The following is a 13,763-nucleotide window of genomic DNA, read 5'->3' as shown; positions in this document are numbered from 1 at the left end:
CCTCCCGGAGCCGAACCCCCGGCCCGGCCCCGCCTCCCCTCGGCCCGAGACCCCGGGGCCGGACCCGGTCCGGGCGGCGTCGAATCCCAGCTGGGGGGACCGGCCCGGGACAACGCCCCCGCCGAGGGTCCCGGGGGTCCGGCCGCCACCCCGATGAGCGGTCGCCGGGGCCAGGGGGCCGAGGAGGGCCGGCCCCCCAAGAAGTCCATGAGCCTGAGCCTGCCCTCGGGTTCGTCCGCCAGCCAGTCCAGCCCCGGGTCCGGCCGGCTCGGGGTCCAGGCCAGCCCCCGCCAGGCCCGTCGGGCCAGCGACTTCCGGCGGGAGCAGATCCTGAGCGTGCTGAGCAGCTTCCCCGGGCTGACCCCGGGCGAGAAGAAACGCCAGCTGAGCTGCAGCTCCGAGGCCAAGCTCCTGTTGGCCCAGTCCAAGCGCGTGCGGGAGGTGGAGTGGGACGACCAGGGCATGACCTGGGAGGTGTACGGGGCCTCGCTGGACCCCGAGTCCCTGGGGGTCGCCATCCGCAACCACCTCCAGCGCCAGGGCCGTGGGCCCGACGAGAGACCCGCCGGGGGCCGGGACGGGGGCGCCCCGGACGGGGGCGCCCCGGACGGGGGCGCCCCGGACGGGGGACCGCGGCCCTCGGTCTCGTCTGACGGGTCCTCGGGGAAGAAGCTCAAGGGGAGGCAGCCCGGGGTGCTGCAGTCCATCGTGCAGGGCCTGCGACGTCCCCCGTGCTGCGTCCACCCCGCCCCCTCCTCCGTGGTGGACTGACGCCCGCCGGGCCCCCAGTGGGCTCCCTGGGGGACGGCGAGGGAGACCGGGCCGCCGCGGGGCTGACGGGGGTCGCCGCCGCGGGACGGGAGACGGACGACTTGGGGGGCCGTGGAGACCGAGCCCGACCCCCAGCCACATCCCCGCGTGGCTACTTTTCCTTCAAGCTCAGGCCGGACCGGGAGCGCCCCAAGGAGCGGTGCACTCGAGTTTACATGTCTCTGACAGGAGCGAGACGTGGGTGGATAAGTTTTGAAAAAGTCCCGGCGGTGACGAAATCCGAACGTTGGATGCGGGGGCACGGTATGCGGAAGGACGGCCCATCCAGTTGGCCGACGGACTGACCCGTGGCGTATCCGGGTTGCCGACCACCTAATCCGTGGTGTTTCTAGTTTCCCGATGAGCCGGCTCACGGCATATCCATTTCGTCGATGGCCTAACCGATGGTGTATCCGGTTTCTGGAGAGTCTAATCAATCAATCCGTCCATCGGTGGTATTTTCTGAGCACCCAGTTCATGGAGTATCCGGTTTCCTGATGGTCTTATCAATCAATCAATCAATCAATCAATCCATCAACGGTAGTTATTGAGCGCTGGTTATGTGCAGAGCAGTGCCTCTTGGGAGAGGGCAAGACAAAAGAATTAGTAAACACGTTCTCTGACCGTGACGAGCTTACAGCCTCGAGGTTGGGGTAACCGGGTTCCCGATGGCCTTGGCCTTACCCTTGGCTTATCCAGGTTCCCGGTGGCCTAGCCCATGGATTATCCGGTTTCCCGATGGCCTAATCTATGCCATATCTGCTTTTCTGATGGTGCATCCAGTTTCCTGACGGCCAAATCAATCAATCAGTGGTAATTATTGAGCGCTCACTATGTGCAGAGCACTGTCCTAAGGGTTTGGGAGAGGACAATTCCGAAGAATCAGCCGACACGTTCCCCGCCCGTAACGTCTTACGGTCTGGAGGACGGGGTGACCAGATTGCCGATGGCCTAACCTAGAGTGTAGCCGGTTCTCTGACGGCCGGTGTTGATAAGAAGAATTTCAATCAGAGTTCTAGGCTTTCAGAACCTAGAACCCTATGAATGTATCACTCATGAGGAGCACCGTGGCTCGGTGGAAAGAGCACGGGCTTTGGAGTCAGGGCTCATGAGTTCGAATCCCAGCTCTGCCACTTGTCGGCTGTGTGACTGTGGGCGAGTCGCTTCACTTCTCTGGGCCTCAGTTCCCTCATCCGTAAAATGGGGATTAAGACCGTGAGCCCCACGTGGGACGACCTGATTCCCCTGTGTCTACCCCAGCGCTTAGAACGGTGCTCGGCACATAGTAAGCGCTTAACGAATACCGACATTATTATTTATTATTATTATCACTCCATCAGTCAGTCGTACTAGGGAGCGTCTACTGTGCGCGCAGCCCTGCCCTAGGCGCTTGGGAGAGTTCAAAACGACAGAGCGGGTAGACCCGTTCCCTGCCCGCAATGAGGTTATGGTCTAGAGCTTCCTAGGAATCCATCAGTCAATCAATTGTATTTACTGAGCAGTTACTATAGGCAGAGCACTGTACTGAGCACTTGGGGGAGTACGATACGACAGAAATAGCAGATACGTTCCCTGCCCTAAATAAACTTACAGCCTAGAGGTGAGGGACTGGGAAGGGCAGATGGGCGGCTAGACAGATCTGGGCTCGTGGCTTGGGTTTGCTCCAGTTAGCTTCTAAGCGAACCACGTTTACACCAAATGATTAAATCCATCCCGACAGAGGAAAACGATCATTCCACCTGGAGGCGGGATAAGGTCTTTGGGGCAAGGTACGTTTTGTTCCGCTGCCCGCCAGAGGGAGATGGCAGTAGCCTGACTCGACCCCAGCGCTTGACCGTGGCCTGGCACACAGTAAGCACTTTACAAATAGCTTAAAAAATAATAAAATGATAAAATAAAACGCTGGTCACCCCAAGGGGGAGATCAAAATTTGTCGGTCAGAGGTCACGGCCACAGCCCGTGATAGAGTTCTACCAGACCCAACCCTCGGGCACTATTCCACGTTAATTCAATTACCAGTCCATCGGTCAGTCGCATTTACTGAGCACTCACTGCGTGCGGAACGCTGGACTAAGCTCTTGGATGACGACGGTCTCGTCGACGCCGTCGACGGGCTTAATAACGACGGAGATTCGCCGATGACGACGATATCGATGGATGCTACTGACGATGTCGGTGGCAAGAGACGCAGGATCGCCTGGTGGATTGAGCCCGGGCCCGGGAGTCAGGAGGACCTGGGTTCTAATCCCCGTTCCGCCACTGGTTTGCTGGTTGACTTTGGGCGAGTCAATTCATTTCACGGGGCCTCAGTTTGTGAAATGGGGATTGTGACTGTGGGGGTTGGACTGGATTGTGTCCCACCTCATTAGCTTGTATCTGATCGGTACAGTGCCCGGCCCAGAGTAAGCGCTCGACAGATAAAACAAAAAAGAACGATAATGATATCGATGACAATATTACTGCTTGACGACCAGGAATCGATGAGGTCGACGATAATGATATTGAAGATGTTAATGATAAGGAAGATGATACGCATAATGATATTAAAGAAGCTATCGAAAATGTCAAAGATCGAAGAGCACGTTTGTGATCGTGACGTTAATGACGGTGCCGAGGTAAATGGTGACGGGGATGGTGTAAATAATGATGATATTGATGATGTTATTGATGATGGAAATAATGACTATATTGATGATGTTATTGATGATGTAAATAACGAGGAAACTGATGACGTCACCGATGAGGCAAATAATGATGACGCCGATGGGTTATTTAGATGCTGTTCACGATGATGAAGACGAAGAGGACGATGTTGACGATAATGATATGACGCTAATCATGTTGGTATCCGTTAAGCGCTTACTGTGTGCCGAGCACTGTTCTAAGCGCTGGGGTAGACACAAGGGAATCAGGTCGTCCCACGTGGGGCTCACAGGCTTAAATCCCCATTTGACAGATGAGGTAACTGAGGCACCGAGAAGTTAAGTGACTCGCCCAGAGTCACACAGCTGACAAATGGCCGAGCCGGGATTTGAACCCATGACCCGTGACTCCAAAGCCAGTGCTCTTTCCGCTGAGCCATGCTGTCATTGCCACCCTTATTCAATAGTATTATTGAGCGCTTACTATGTGCAGAGCACCGTACTAAGCGCTTGAAGCCCAAACCGCCTTTGGAAACTATGTATCGAAGGTCACCTCAGGGAAGGCTCCCTTTTAAAGTGACCTTCCGCGATGTCAACCTCCTGCAGATCACAGAATCTCGGATTCAAAAATCAGAACGCTCAACCCCTGGAACCGATAAAAGTTAAGAGGACCATCCTGCCGCGAGGTCGCTGCGGTCTTTGCGACAACTCTTTCCAAAATTCAGTCGCCGGCACCAAAACGACCATCGCAAGCGGTCACTCCCTGAAGTGTCCGCCCCCGCCGCCCCCCCCCCCCCCCCGCGACCCGGTTTGGGTGACGTCCGGCATGATTTCCTAAGGATCCGATGCCTCGCTGAAAAACAGCGTGGTCTAGTGAATAGAACATGGAGCTGCAAGTCAGAAGGACCTAGCTTCTAATCTGCTGTGTGACCTTGGGTAATTCACTTCATTCATTCAGTAGTATTTATTGAGCGCTTACTATGTGCAGAGCACTATACTAAGCGCTTGGGACGAACAAGTCGGCAACAGATAGAGACGGTCCCTGCCGTTTGACGGGCTTACAGTCTACCCCTCTGGGCCTCTGTTTCCTCAACTGTAAAATGGGAACACATTAAACTCTGACCCCTTGGTGGGACGTGGACCGTAACGAACCTGACTGACTTGTACCTACCCCATCGCTTAGAACAGTGTTGGGCAAATTGTAAGCAAGCGCTGATCGAACTACCTTTTAAGAAGAAAAAAGGCCGCCGCGGTGACGGTGTTTTTTAGCGGTGAGGATTCTGTGCTGCCGACTGAGGCGAGAGCTGGTCTGGAAGTCTTTCCGGCCCTTGGTTCAGTTGGACGTTTTTACTGGGAAAATAATGATTTTTTATGATATCTGTGAAGTGCTCACTGTGCGCCAGCCGCCGTTCTAAGCGCTAGGGCCGTTACAAGCTAATCAGGTTGGACACAGTCCCTGTCCCACAGAGGACTCACTAAGTGCCAGGCAGTGTTCTAAGCGCTGATGTAGATCCAAGTTAGTCAGAGTCCCTGTGCCAAATGGGGGTGACAGTCTTCACCCCCATTTTACAGAGAAGGGTAACTGAGAGCCAGAGAAGTCAAGTGACTTGCCCAACGGCACAAAGCAGGCATGTGACAGAGACGGGATGAGAACCCAGGTCCTTCTGACACCCAGGCCCGGGCTCTACCCACTTAGGCCACGCCGCTTCCCCGGGTATCCTCCGCACGGACATGGCAGTTGAAGTCGGGGGACTGAATGAGCTCTCCGAGGGAGAGCAGAAGGCGTGTGTCCCAGTGGTTAGAGCCCAGGAGTCGGGAGGATCTGGTTTCTCGTCCCGCCTCCGCCACTTGTCGCTTGTGTGACCTTGGGCAAGTCACGTCGCTTCTCTAGGCTTCAGTTACCTCGTCTGGAAAACGGGGATTGAGACCGCGAGCCCCATGGGGGACATGGAGAAGCAGCGTGGCTCAGTGGGAAGAGCCAGGGCTTAGGAGTCCGAGGTCGTGGGTTCTAATCCCGGCTCTGCCGCCTGTCAGCCGTGTGACTTTGGGCAAGTCACCTGACTTCTCGGTGGCTCAGCGTGACCTCATCTGTAAAAGAGGGATTAAGACCGGGAGCCTCACGTGGGACAACCCGATGACCCGGTATCTCCCCCAGCGCTTAGAACAGTGCTCGGCACAGAGTAAGCGCTTAACGAATACCAACATTATTATTATGGACTGTGTCCAATCTGATTAGCTTGGGTCTACCCCAGCGCTCAGGACAGTGCCTGGCACATAGTGAGAGCTTAAGAAATACCATTAAAAAAAAAAAGGCTCTTCAGAGGGACTCCCACATTTCGAAGGTGGGAGGCAGAGGAGGAGCTCACCACAGAGACCGAGACGCCAGAGAGACAGGAGGAGAACCAAGAGCGGATAGTGCTTGATGGTTTCCATTTCGTGAATAACATCTGTGTCCAGCTCATTAGGGGAAACAGAAGGTGGGGGCGGGGGGGGGGGGTGACGGAAAGTGTGAGGAGAGAGTTAAATATCTGGAACAGCTGCCGGGGGAATGGGAATGGGAGTGAATTAGGAAGGAGAAATATTACGGGGCAGAGAAGCGGGAGGGACCGAAGCAGGTGAGAATGAGTTTAACCTAACGGGCAGGTTTCTGGAATTCTGCCAACAGCACCGTGCAGCTGAGCACCGGCGCGGAGGAAGTGGACTGTGGAACATTTCCAGGGTGGCGGGTTAAAGGTTCGAGATTGGAGAAGGGACCCGGCGGGGGCCAGATTCAGCGGAGAGGGCGGCGATGATGATCTGCCACTCCCCAGTGTGGATTATCCCACGTCGGCTCCGGGTTGGAGAACTGGAAAAGCCAGTGAGGTCCAGATTCCACGGTTCTCCTGCATCCCGCTCCCGAAAAGGTCTCTCTGGGCAAGATCCAGACGGCCTCCGCCCCTCCGGGGAAAGGACCGCGGCCACTGCAGTCTCCCATCGGGTCCCGGGGGGTTCGGGTCTGGGACAGGGTGGGACGCCGGGTCCCCGCCTGGGGAGGCCGGGAGGTCTCCTACTGTCCTCTCCCAAGCGCTTAGTACAGCGCTGTGTACACGGTAAGCACTTAATAAATACCACCGACTGACTGAGCCACTCCCCCAGCCTGTCCAGCCTCTCTTCCGCCGCCTCCTTTCCACTCTATGGGCGTCGGACCTGCATCCGTTCATTCATTCGATCGTATTTATCGAGCACCGTGTGCAAAACACTGTACTAAGCGCTTTGGAGAGTCCAATAGAGTCCAAGAGAACAATAACCCGCCCCCAGGCCTGGGCATCCCCAGAGGGGACGTGCTCGTGAACGGGGGTAGTGCTGACCTTTTCGGGATAGAGATGATATCCGTCAGGCACTCGCTACGTGTCAAGCGCCGTTCTAGGCCCTGGAGTAGATGCAAGTTAATCCGGTCGGACCCAGGCCCCGTTCCACATGGGGCTCACAGTCTAAATATCTGCCCCTTCCACGGTCTTAATCCCCATTCTACAGATGAGATAACTGAGACCCAGAGAAGTGAAGAGACCTGCCCGAGGTCACACAGAAGGCAAGCGGTGGAGCCGGGATTGGAATCCTTTTTTGTTTTTTTGGTTATTTGTTAAGCACTTACTATGTTCCAGGTACAGTGGTAAGCACTGGGTAGATCAATCGAGCAACTGTATTTATTTAGCGCTTACTCTGTGCAGAGCATCGTACTAAGCGCTTGGGAGAACAGAACGGAATTAGCAGACACGTGCCCTGCGCATCATGAGTTTACAGTCTAGTAGATACTAGGTAATCGGGTTAAATATAGTCCGTGTCCCATGCGGGGCTTACAGTCTTTATTTAACAGATGGGGAACTGAGGCCCAGAGAAGTGAAATGACTTACCCGAGGTCACACAGCAGGCAACTGTCAGAGCCGGGATTAGAATCCAGGACCTCCTCTCTCCCAGACCTGTGCTCTATCCATTAGGTCACGCTGCTCCTCACTCCCTTCAAATCTTATAAATAATGATGGCATTTGTTAAGCGCTTACTATGTGCAGAGCACTGTTCTAAGCGCTGGGGTAGACACAGGGGAATCAGGTCGTCCCACGTGGGGCTCACAGACTTCATCCCCATTTTACGGATGAGATAACCGAGGCACAGAGAAGTGAAGCGACTTGCCCACAGTCACACAGCTGGCAAGTGGCAGAGCCGGGATTTGAACTCATGACCTCTGACTCCAAAGCCCGGGCCCTTTCCACTGAGCCACGCTGCTTCTCTCTTATCACACACCACGGCGACTCAAAGAGCCACCGTGAAAGACGTTCATTATTACGATCATTACTATTATATCTGTTACGGTGTACTGCGTGCCGCTCGATCAAGCCGTGGCATTTATTGAGCGCTTACTATGTGCAGAGCACTGTACCAAGCGTTTGGGAGAGGACGACCCGACCACGTCAAGTACTCTTCTAAGTGCTGGGGAAGATAAAACTTAATCAGGTCAAACTCAAGTGGGCCTGTCCCCATGTCGGCTCAGTCTGAGCAGGTGAGTGACCAGATGTGGAATCCCCATTTTCCAGATGAGGAAACTGAGGCCCAGAGAAGTGAAGTGACTTGCCCAAGGTCACCCACCTGGCACCGGGACGGACACCCAGGTCCTCTGACTCCCAGGCCCCGGCTCTTCCCTCTAGGCCGCGCTGCCTCTACTGTACTAATGTTGGTTCCACAAAATCCTGCAGATGCAGGGATGATCAACTGGGATATTTCTAGAATTCCATCCCCAAGCCTGGAAACCTAAGGGAGTCGATAATAATAATAATAATAATAGTGTTGGTATTTGTTAAGCGCTTACTATGCGCAGAGCACCGTTCTAAGCGCTGGGGGAGGTACAGGGCCATCAGGTCGTCCCACGTGAGGCTCACGGTTAATCCCCATTTTACAGATGAGGGAACTGAGGCCCAGAGAAGTGAAGTGACTCGCCCACGGTCACACGGCTGACGAGCGGCAGAGCCGGGAGTCGAACCCATGACCTCTGACTCCGAAGCCCGGGCTCTTTCCACTGAGCCACGCTGCTTCCCCTGATTCCCCCTCGTGACCGGCAGCTCCCTGTGGGCAGGGAATGCATCACCCAACTCTGTTGTATCGACCTCTCCCAAGCGCTCACTACAGCGGTCAATCGATACCGTCGATCGATGGACTGTAACGGCATCGGTAAAACACTGGGGTACGCAGAGTCCCCGTAGACCGTACGCTTCCTTTGGGCAGGGAACACGTCTGCTAATTCCGTCGTGCTGCACACTCCCAAGTGCTTAGTGCGGTGCTCTGCACTTCCTAAGCGCTTAATCAACACCACTGATTGATGGACTGATACCAGCTCGTCCGGTTGGACACAGCCCCCATCCCATATGGGGCTCACGGTCGAGACGGGAGGGTGAAATCGTGCTTAATACCATTTCACGGCTGAGGCAGCTTAATTCAGTGCTTTGCACACGTCTGCGCTCAATAAATCAACTGAACGGACGAAACTGTGGTCCAGAGACGTACAGGGACTTACATTAGGGCGCACAGCAGGCCGGGGTCAGAGCAGGGAATTGAACCCAGGGCTTCCTTCCGCTAGGCCGCCCTTCTGCTAGGTCGTGATGGTGTCCCCGGGGTATCGCTCTCCTTTGCAGCGGGAGATCGGGCCGTCCCGTATTCAAAAGAAACGTGGAAACGGATGAGGAGCCGCCCGAGACCGTGAAAAGCGCATCGCAAATCCATCCTGCAACAGTACGGGGTGGTGTGGAGTCACAGCCGCAGGCCCGCTATGAACATGGGATGCGTGGTGTTCTTTTTTCAACATGGTATTTGTTGGGCATTTACCATGTGCCAGGCGCTGTACTAAGCGCTGGGAGAGATATAAGCTCATCAGGTTGGACACAGTCTCTCTCCCACATGGGGATCATAGCCTAAGTAGGAGAGAGAAGAATAACAACTGCGGTAATGGTTAAGCGCTTACTTTGTGCCGGGCACTGTACTAAGCAGTGGGGTAGATACAAGACCATCAGGATGGACCCGGTCCCCGTCCCACATGGGGCTCACAACCTAAGTAGGAGGAAGCATAATAATGATAATGGGGTTTGGGTTTTTTTGGTTATTTGGGGGGGAGGTATTTTTTTAAGCGCTTACTACGCGCCAGGCACTGAACTAAGCGCTGGGGTAGGTACAAGCTTGTCAGTTTGGACGCAGTCCCTGTCCCACATGGGGCTCCCAGTCTTCAGCCCCATTTGACAGATGAGGGAACTGATTTTTGAATCCAAGTCTCCTCATCTGTGGGTAAAAGCTGGGGAGTGGACTTGGACTGGCTATGCCACGGACGCCACTCAGCCACGTGAAGATGTCCAGTATATGTTCCCTATATCCCTGGAGACAAGAGAACTTTTCAAATTTCTGACTCTACGCCGGGCACCGTTCTAAGAGCTGGGGTAGTTCCGCACTCATCTGGGTGGATCCAGGACCCGTCCCACGTGGGACTCACACTCTTCTTCCCCATTTTACAGACGAGGGAGCCGAGGCACAGAGAAGTTAAGCGACTCACCCGAGGTCATCCAGCGGACAAGTGGCAGAGCCGGGATTGGAATCTAGGTCCTTCTGACTCCCGGGCCCAGCTAATAATGGTCGATCACATTAATGGTAACCACCGTATTTCTTAAGTCCCGGCTATTTGCCCAGCACCGTGCTGAGCGCTGATGTACGCGCGAGACAATCAGGTCAGACCCACCCCGTCCCACACGGGGCCCACAGTCTGAACGGGAGGGAGCACGGGGATATGATCTTCACCGTACAGATGGGGAAACTGAGGCACCGAGAAGCGCGATGACATGCCCAGGGTCTCGCTACCGGCAATGGCGGAGGCCGAAGAGGATCTGGGTATCTGAGCGCTGCGGTCCCGCGCTCTTCCCAGCCGGCAGCGCGGATTCTCTAGTCGATGTTCGGATTCGACTTATGAGGGTATTTTACATCTCTGGTTTGCAATAAAAATCAACCCTGGTTTTTGACTCCAAGTCTTCTCGTTTGTGGGTAAAAGCAGGGGAGTGGGTTGAGATTGGCTGTGTCAGAGACACCGCTCAGACGCTTGAAGATGTCCAATCCACGTTCACTATGTCCTGGAAACAAGATAATTCCTTTTTTAAAATTTGTTATTGTACCGATTACGTGATCACCGTACCAGCCTCCTTGCTGACCTCCCCGACTCTTGTCGCTCCCCACTCCAGTCCATACTTCACGCGGCTGCCCGGATTTTCTACGCAAACCTTCGGGCCATGATCCGCCCCCCCGACTCCTTAAGACCCTCCAGGAGTTGCCCATCAAACGGAAACTCCTCGCCGTCGGCTTTAAAGCACTCGATCACCTTATCCCCTCCTACCTCGCCTCGCTAGCTCTCCTGCGACTCAGACGCACGCTTGGCTCCTCTAACGCCGACCTTCTCCCTGTCCCTCCATCTCCTCTATCTCGCCGACCCCTCGCCACGTCCCGCCTCTGGCCTGGAACGCCCTCCCTCCTCATAGCCGACGGACGATGGCTCTCTCCCTTTCCGGCTTTATTGAAGGCCCGTTTCCTCCAAGAGGTCTTCCCCGACTAAGCCCTCTTTTCCTTTTCTTCCACTCCCTTCTGCGGCACCCTGACTCGTTCCCTTTATTCATCCCCCCTCCCGGCCCCACACCACTTATGTCCATCTCTGTCTTTTATTTCCATTCGGGTCTGTCTCCTCCCGACTCTAATCTCGTCGTGGGCAGGGAAGGTGTCTGTTTATTGCCATGTTGTCCTCGCCCCAAGGGCTCAGTACACTGCCCTGCACACAGTAAGCGCTCTATAAATGCTACCGATCGAACGACAGACCAGCCTGACCCGTTTCCACCGCGGTGCGGAACTTTAACCTTTATCCCTTGCGACGAGCCGCCTAATCTACAAACCGGCGCTTTCTGGAGTTGGCGGTCATAAGGGCAATCCCCTGTGGAGTGGCCCCGCTGCAGATAAATTCCCTTGTTCCATGTTTGTTCCGCACCTCGGCCAGAATTCCTGGGTCCAGAGGTGAATGGGACCGGGGGTGAATGGGAACGAGGCCCAGTTGAAGGAGCTCGGGCCCGGGAGTCGGAGGACCCGGATTCGAATCCCGGCTCCGCCTCTTGCCTGCCGGGTGACCGGTCGCTTCGCTCCGCTGAGCCTCCGTTCCCTCGTCGGGAAAATGACGATTAAATCCTCCTCCCTCCAATTTCGAGTGGGAGTCCTGTGTGGGACAGGGACTGCACCCAATCTGATAAACTTGCCTATCGGTGGTATTTACCGAGCGCTTGCCGTGTGAAGGACACCGGTCTAAGAACTTGGGAGAGGACAATAAAACAGAGTTGGCAGACGCGTTCCCTGCCCACAGTGAGTTGACACTCCAGTATCTACCCCAGCGCTTAGAAACAGTGCTTGACACAAAGCAAGTGCTTAACAAAACCAAAAGAATTCTGCTAGCAGTAGGCACTCAATACAGCCTATTAAGAGTAACTGTGGTATCTGTTAAGTGCTTACTATGTGCCAGACCCTGTACTGAGCGCTGCGGTAGATACAAGGTAAATAGGTTGGCCAGAGTCCCTGTTCCACATGGGCCTCACAGTCTTAAACCTCATTCGACAGCTGAGGAAACTGAGGCTCAGAGAAGCAAAGTGACCTGCCTAAGGCAAGTGAGGGAGCCGGGATTAGAGCCCAGCTCCTTCTGACTCCCAGGCCCAGGCTCTATCCACTGGGCCACGCTGCTTCCTATTATTAGCTTGGGTCTATTTCGCTTCTTAGCCTGGAAGCTCCTGGAGGTTCAGAGAGCAGAATGATCTCCTCCCTTGTTTTTCTGCAGGGGCGGAAGAGAGTTGAGCAGGGCTCTGTCCTTGTGTTTGAATTGCATTCCGAAAAGACCCGCCCCCAGGGCCCCCAGGTTCACCGTCTGGACCCCTCCCTGCCCCCCTAGAAGGAGTTAATCGATCAACACCTTTCCTTTCCATCCAGAGGGCCACCACGCGAAATCCAGTCACTCATCCTACTCCGCCCGCACGGTTTGATAATGTTGGTATTTAAGCGCTTACTATGTGCCGAGCACTGTTCTGGTCATCAGGTCGTCCCACGCGAGGCTCACGGTCAATCCCCATTTTCCAGATGAGGTCACTGAGGCACAGAGAAGTTTATGTGACTCGCCCACGGTCACAGGGCTGACGAGCGGCAGAGCCGGGAGTCGAACCCATGACCTCTGACTCCGAAGCCCGGGCTCTTTCCGCTGAGCCACGCTGTTTCCCGCCTTCATCAGCCTCCTTCCCGACCTCCCAGCTTCCTCTCTCTCCCCACTCCAGTCTCTCCACTCCGGCACTTCACTCTGCTGCCCGGATCGTTGAAAAACGTTCAGGCCTCGATTCTCCATTCTTCAAGACCCTCCAGTGGTTGCCCCTCCACCTCCGCATCCAACAGACACTCGTCACCGTGGGCTTTAAAGCCCTCAATCCCCTCTCCGGCTCCTTCCTCACCTCGCTGCTCTCCTACTGTAGACATTCCAGCCGGCACACTCTGCTCCTCTAATACCAACCTTCTCACTGTCTCTCGATCTCATTTATCTCGCCACTCAGCCCTCGCCCACGTCCCGCCTCCGGCCCGGAACGGCCTCCCTCCTCATATCCGACAGACGATAACTCTCCCCCGCTTCAAAGCCTTACCCGAGGCCCGTCTCCTCCGAGAGGCCTTCCCTGACTAAGCCCTCCTTTCCCTTTCTGCCTTCTGCGTCGCCCCGACTTGCTCCCTTTATTCATCCCCCCACCCAACCCCACATGACGTACGTCCATCTCTGTCATTTATTTACTTAGATTGATGTTTGTCACCCTCTCTAGACTGCGAGGTCACTGCGAGATCAAGATCGTTATTATGATATTGTCCTCTCATTCCCTCATTCGTTCAAGGGTCTTTATTGGGTGCTCACTGTGTGGAGAGCACTGTACTAAGCACTAGGGAGAGTACAGTAAGGGCTAAATAAATCCGACTAACACCCATTGGGTGCTGTAATAATAATAATATCAATTAACATCTGTGGTGGTGAAGTGCTTACTCCTTGAGGTCAGCGTTAGTAGACACTAGCTGCATTCTTCCAAGTGCTCGGCCCAGTGCTCTGCACACAGTAGACCGGAAGCTCCCTGGGGGCAGGGATCACATCTACTCACCCCACTGTCCACTCCCAAGCGCTCAGTACAGTGCTCGGCGCACCATAGTTTTTAGGTTCCCTGAGGGCAAGCGGTGATGATGTCAATTAATTCTATCCAACTTTCT

At 55.0% G+C, this 13,763-nt stretch overlaps 1 long non-coding RNA gene across 1 annotated transcript; it reads right to left on the bottom strand.

The window, feature by feature from the left end:
• Positions 1–10,106: 10,106 nt before the first annotated feature.
• LOC120638449 lies at positions 10,107–12,586 on the bottom strand. Its single transcript, XR_005660120.1, has 2 exons — positions 12,542–12,586; positions 10,107–10,585 (listed from the first exon to the last, which is right to left on the bottom strand). It is a non-coding gene; the product is annotated as an uncharacterized LOC120638449 (long non-coding RNA).
• Positions 12,587–13,763: the final 1,177 nt, after the last annotated feature.

Source organism: Ornithorhynchus anatinus, chromosome 6 (genome assembly GCF_004115215.2).
Source record: "Ornithorhynchus anatinus isolate Pmale09 chromosome 6, mOrnAna1.pri.v4, whole genome shotgun sequence".
Taxonomy (NCBI): domain Eukaryota; kingdom Metazoa; phylum Chordata; class Mammalia; order Monotremata; family Ornithorhynchidae; genus Ornithorhynchus; species Ornithorhynchus anatinus.
Note: the sequence above shows the minus strand (reverse complement) of the source record. Positions and strands in the feature narration are given on the sequence as shown.